General features: G+C 39.7%; 1 pseudogene; it reads left to right on the forward strand.

Annotated features, from left to right (window-relative positions):
* The first annotated feature begins 953 nt into the window (after positions 1 to 953).
* Positions 954 to 1,363, forward strand: LOC102824363 (annotated as a pseudogene).
* The last annotated feature ends 4,512 nt before the right edge of the window (positions 1,364 to 5,875 follow it).

The following is a 5,875-nucleotide window of genomic DNA, read 5'->3' on the forward strand; positions in this document are numbered from 1 at the left end:
TGCCAAATATAACACAAAAATAGCTGCAACCATACACTGATGAAAAACTTCCAGAGGTTCAAAGTAGATTCAGAAGAAGATATGGAATGAGAGATATAATTTCTGATGTCAGATGAAGTTTGGCTGAAAGCAGAGAATACCAGAAATATGTTCACCTTTTCTTTGTTGACTATGCAGAGGCTTTCAATTTTGTGGATCGTGACACTGCTATGGACAACACTGAGGAGAATCAGTATTCCAGAATACTTACTTGTGCTCATGAGTAACCTGTAGCTAGACCAAGAGGCAGTTGTTGGAGCAGAACAAGGGAACACTGAATGGCTTAAAATTAGGAAAATTGTGTGCCAGAGCTATATTCTTTTACCATACTTATTCAATTTGTATGCTGAGTAGATAATCTGAGAAGCTGGATTATATGAAGACAAACATAGCCTCAGAATTGGAGGAAGTCTTATGATTCAACCTTGCTTACTTAAAGCAAGGAGAAAGTTAAATGCTTACTGATGAAGATCAAAGACCACAGTCTTCAGTGGGTTGCATTTCAATGTAAGGAAAACAAAAATCATCACCACTGGATCAATAAACAACATACATATAAGTGGAGAGAAGGTTGAAGTTGTCAAAGACCTCATTTTGCTCAGATCAGCCATTAACACTCATGGAAGCAGCAGTCAAAAAATCAAAGGACATATTGCATTAGACAAATCTTCTGTGTAACACCTATTTAAAGTATTCAAAAGCAAAAATGTCAGTTTCAGGACTAATGGAAGCCTGATTCAATTCATGATACTTTCAATGACCTCAAATGCATGTGAAAGTTGGACAGTGAATAAGAAAGACCAAAGAATAATTGATGCATTTGAGTTATGATTTTGGAGGAGAATATTAAAAGTACCATGGACTATCCTTTCTGTCCTAACCACCACCTTTTGGCCTGGGTGGTTACCATCAAAATGGGCAAGTTCATGAAACCCAGAAAAGTGGTGCTGGTCCTGGCCGGATGCTACTCCAGACATAAAGCCGTCATTGTCAAGAACATTAATGACGGCACCTCAGGTCACCCCTACAGCCATGCTCTGGTGGCTGGAATTGACAACTATCCTTGCAAAGTGACAGCTGCCTTGGGTAAGAAGAAAATTGCCAAGAGGTCAAAGATCAAGTCTTTTGTGAAAGTTTATAATTGTAATCACCTCATGCTCACCAGGTACTCTGTGGATATTCCCTTGGACAAAACAGTTGTCAAGAACGATGTCTTCAGAGACCCTGCTCTTAAGTGCAAGGCCCTCTGGGAGACCAAAGTCAAATATGAGGAGGGGTACAAGATAGGCAAAAACAATTGTTCTTCCAGAAGCTACGGTTTTAGATCTTTTTCCCTTTCAATCATTAAAAATGCAAAAATGACTCCCCTCCCCCCCAAAAAAAGTACCATGAACTGCCAAAAGAACAAACATATCTGTGTTGGAAGAAGAGCAACCAGAGTGCTCCTTGGAAGCTAGGATGGCCAGACTTCATCTCTCATACTTCGGACATATTATCAGGAGAGACCAATCCCTGCAGCAGGGTATCATGTTTGGTAAAGTGGAGGGTCAGAGAAAAAGAGACCCCTAACCAGAAGGATTAGCACAGTGGTGTCAGCAATGGGCTCACGCTTAGCAATGATTGTGAAGTTGGCATGAGATCGGGCTGTGTTTTGTTCTGTTGTGCATAAGGTCACTATGAGTCAGTGCTGACTCAATGGCACCTAACACCAACAATAACACTTTGACAAACCTGACCACTGAAACCTTAAATGTTTTACAGATGTTGGAGGCCTCTGAAACTTTGCAGTAATCATTTACCAACTTCTGGAATGCTTATCTTGTAGACCTTCAGCATACTAGCTACTTCTTGCTTATCTAGTTCCATCAGTATTGTCATCAAGGTAATGAATCAATACGGTGTTCTGTGGGATGTCCAAAACGCACAACAGTCTTTAGGTCATATTATGATAAAGGATAGGAAGAGTTAACAGTGACTTAGGGTAAAACTTTTCCATGTACTCCTCTTTACTGATCAGGATAGAAAATATGTTCACTAAATCAGTGACTGAATACCTCAATGATTTACATGAGGTCGTATTAATTTTTTCTAGTAACGATACAACATGTGGTTTGGTGGCTGTAGTAGAGGGCATTACTTTATTGAGTTTGTTTATAACTATTCTCCAAAACCCATCCTTTGCGCAGGTTCCAAACTGGTGAGTTAAATGAAGATAAAACTATGAGGATGAATAAAAAATGATCCGTGCTCCAGTTATATTAAAACAACATTGAGCATGCATGTGAAATGATTGTGTCTGATAGACAAGTGACGGTCCAAATCATTTGCAAATTAGCCATGGCTCTGCCTATGAAATAATCCATTACAAGACTTAGGTTTCAAAAAGTCTGAGAGATGGGGACCAAAAAAACTCATGGAAAAGCATAAATTGAAACTTTGGACATCTGCAAACAAAATTTGGATCAATACTCGAAGCAAGATAAAAGTCTCTTTAAAAAATTGTTACTGGTGATGAGACATGGATTCATCACTATGAACCTGAGAGGAAATAGCAGAGTATGGCATGGAAACTTCCTCAATTGCCAACCAAGAAAAAGTTCAAAAGTCAACCATCAGCTGGAAAATTGATGTTTACAGTTTTCTGAGACATTCAAGGGCCAGTATAGGATCTCTATCAGAAAAAGGTTCACCAATAATAGTGCTCATAAAAACAGTGAGATGCTCACTGAAGAGCTGAAGCCTATACTTCAGATTAAATGCAAGAGGACTGCTATCCAAGGGCATTGTGATCTTGCATGACAATGCACATCCACACACCTGTGCCCAAACTGTTGACACTCTGCAAAAATTTCATTTTGATGTGTTAAAGCATCCTCTCTATATGCTGATCTTGCTTCACCAGACTTTCACATGTTTGGTCCCCTGAAAATAGCCCTTTGAGGAAGAAGTGAAGACAGTGGAGTTTTTGTGGCTTGCAGCTCAGCCTAAAACATTTTAAAATAAGGGAACACAAAAGCTTGTTGACAGATGGACAAAGTGTATTGAAAAGCAAGAAGGTTATGTTGAAAAATTATGTATTTATCTTTTCTAAAAGTTGATTAAAATAAATTCTACAGCCAGAATGAGGATAATTCTTGGCTCATCCTTGTATGTTGGACCATCACCACTCTACCTTTTAGATCCTTACTGGTTGCTCTAATTTCTGTTAACTTTGGGTTCCAATACTGCTTTTTATTATCTATTATCTTTACAGAGATGTCACAGTTTCTGAAGCTTCCACTTGGTCTGTAGACCAAAAAGCCAATGTAAGGATTGTACCAACTTCCTGGTATGCTAATTCCAGTTCAGAGACTAGGAAAATAGCCAGTGAGTGTGAACATAGGCTTAGAAAATCCACTGTAAGCCAAGTCTTAGCCAGGACTCTATTTCTATCTGGTCCTTATATGTTTCCACTGTAACAGTGGAGCCATATTGATACTTCAGTTCTTCAGGTATCAATGTCAATTCAGACTCTCAATTCAACAATCCTTAAATGTGTTTCCCTTTCCTTAGTGCATAGTTACTCAAATAGCCACACGTCTCTTTTATGGTGGTATTGGATAAGCCTATCACCTTGGTGTTGCAGTGTCTTCCTTCCAGGGTACTCTGTCACCTCTTGAGTCAGTGAGTTCTGTTGTTGTTATTGCTTTATCTGAAAGCCAATTCAGGTGCAGAACTAGGTAAGGAATTATGACACTCATCCCTTGATCATCTATCCTTTATTTCTTCTGGTGGTACAAGCTGAATAATTACCATGATGGCTGCCCATCCACTTTTCCCCCTAGGAATGTTATGCATTGTTAACCTTGCTAACTTTCTGGGAGTCAGGTCTTTTTGGCTACCATTCTGAGCTCGCTGGTCATTATAGTAATGAAAGCATTTGGTCCTAATGTATCTCCCTTGCCACTCCTGTCATTATCATTCCTAGGAATGAGACAAGTTCTATAGCATCCTAACCTTACAGAGGAGATACCCCTCAAGTTTTTAATGATATTTGTGTACCTCTTGGTGATAGTGGTGGTTATGTGCCATTGAGTCATGGTGGTTATGTGCCATTGAGTCATATAGGGTTTCCAAAGGCTATAAATATTTACAAGAGCAGAAAGCCTTATCTTTCTCTGGTGGAGCAGCTGGTGAATTGGAACTGCTGACCTTGCAGTAAGCAGCCCAAACATAATCCACTATACCATCAGAGCTCCTTGTTGTACCTCTTGTTATTAGTTGTTGTTATGTACTGTCAAGTTGGTTCCGATTCACAGTGACTGTATGCACAATAAAACAAAACACTGCCTGGACCTGCACCATCTTCACAATTGTTACATTTGAGCTCATTGTTTTTTTCATTGTGTCAATCCATCACATTATCACATTGGATGTCTATCTCTTTTTTAGCTGGCCCTCCACTTTACCTAGCATGCATGTTTATGGTAAATGATATAACCTTTGGAGTCCCTGTGGAACATAATTACCTGCCAAGTCTTCAGATCATCATAGTATATCCATTCAAGCGTGGATATAGCTTTCAATCTCTTTTTCCCACCTTTACCAAAGCAAATATGGCACTTCAACTTTGCTTAGTGTGTGCTATGACTTTTTATTTGTCCACAGGAGCCACTTTGGAGACTTGGTGTGGCACTGTAGATAAGCACTGGACTGCTAACTACAAAGTTGGAAGCTCAAACCCACCAACTGCTTCTCAGAAACACAATGTAGGATCACTATGAGTTGGAACCAACTTGACAGCATTTAACAACAACAACAAGAGCCATATTAGAGTACAATGGTTAAGTGTTAGACTTCTAACCAAAAGGTCAGCAGTTTAACTTCACCAGCCACTTGTCAGGAAAAAGATGTGACAGTCTGCTTCTGGAAAGACTTATAACCTTGGAGATGCTATGGGGCAGTTCTAGTCCAAGGCAGTGGATTTTTTGTTTAGTTTCTTGGTTTGTTGTTGTTGTGATGTGCCATGGAGTCAGTACCGACTCATAGTGACCCTGTACAGGGTTTCCAAAGCTGTATATCTTTACGGGAGCAGAAAGCCTCATCTTTTTCCCGCAGAACAGCTGGTAGTTTCAAACTGCTGACCTTGAGGTTTGCAGCCTGATTCATAACCACTACATTAACAGAGTAGCTAGTTCACACCATCTCTTTGAGTTTTGTAGTGATCACAAGTCAATACACTCTTCCTTTGATCAAGTACCTCAGAATCCAATCAATGTACACTCTCTCCCAGCTCTTAATACATGTGATCTTTCAAGTCCTTTTGTGTTTGATTCCTTTCTTCTTTCATCATCCCAACATATCCTCAGCTGTGTTATTTTGTCACTTAACCCTACATATCAGTCTACAGGCCTGAATGGCAGATGGCAGAAGGTCCTTTGAAGTGTGTGCTTGTTGTCTTACGGGGAAAAGGACTCTGCAATTGTCTTCCATCATGTTTGGAGTGTTAACTCTTAAAGGGAATAAGTAGGGCATTTCTACAGACTCTGAATACTCAAAGAAATCTAGGGAGCCAAAATATTTAGAAGTATCTGCCGAGATACCTCCACCCCAGTGTCAGTTGCTTATACTTTCCCCCACTGGAGTCCTGACCTTAGCAGACTTGGAATTAATTTTCTATGAAGTTCTGCTACTCAGACTACTAAATCCTGCATTTAATCCTGAAGTTTCTAGACCTAATGAAGTTTCTAGTGCCTAAAAAATGCCTGACTTTCAATTGCCATACTATAGGATTTTCACTGGACAGTTAACTGCAAGTTTGGCAATTCAAGACCACCAGTCGCTCCTTGGAAATCTT

The sequence above is a fragment of the Chrysochloris asiatica genome, unplaced genomic scaffold (genome assembly GCF_000296735.1).
Source record: "Chrysochloris asiatica unplaced genomic scaffold, ChrAsi1.0 scaffold00088, whole genome shotgun sequence".
Classification (NCBI taxonomy): Eukaryota; Metazoa; Chordata; class Mammalia; order Afrosoricida; family Chrysochloridae; genus Chrysochloris; species Chrysochloris asiatica.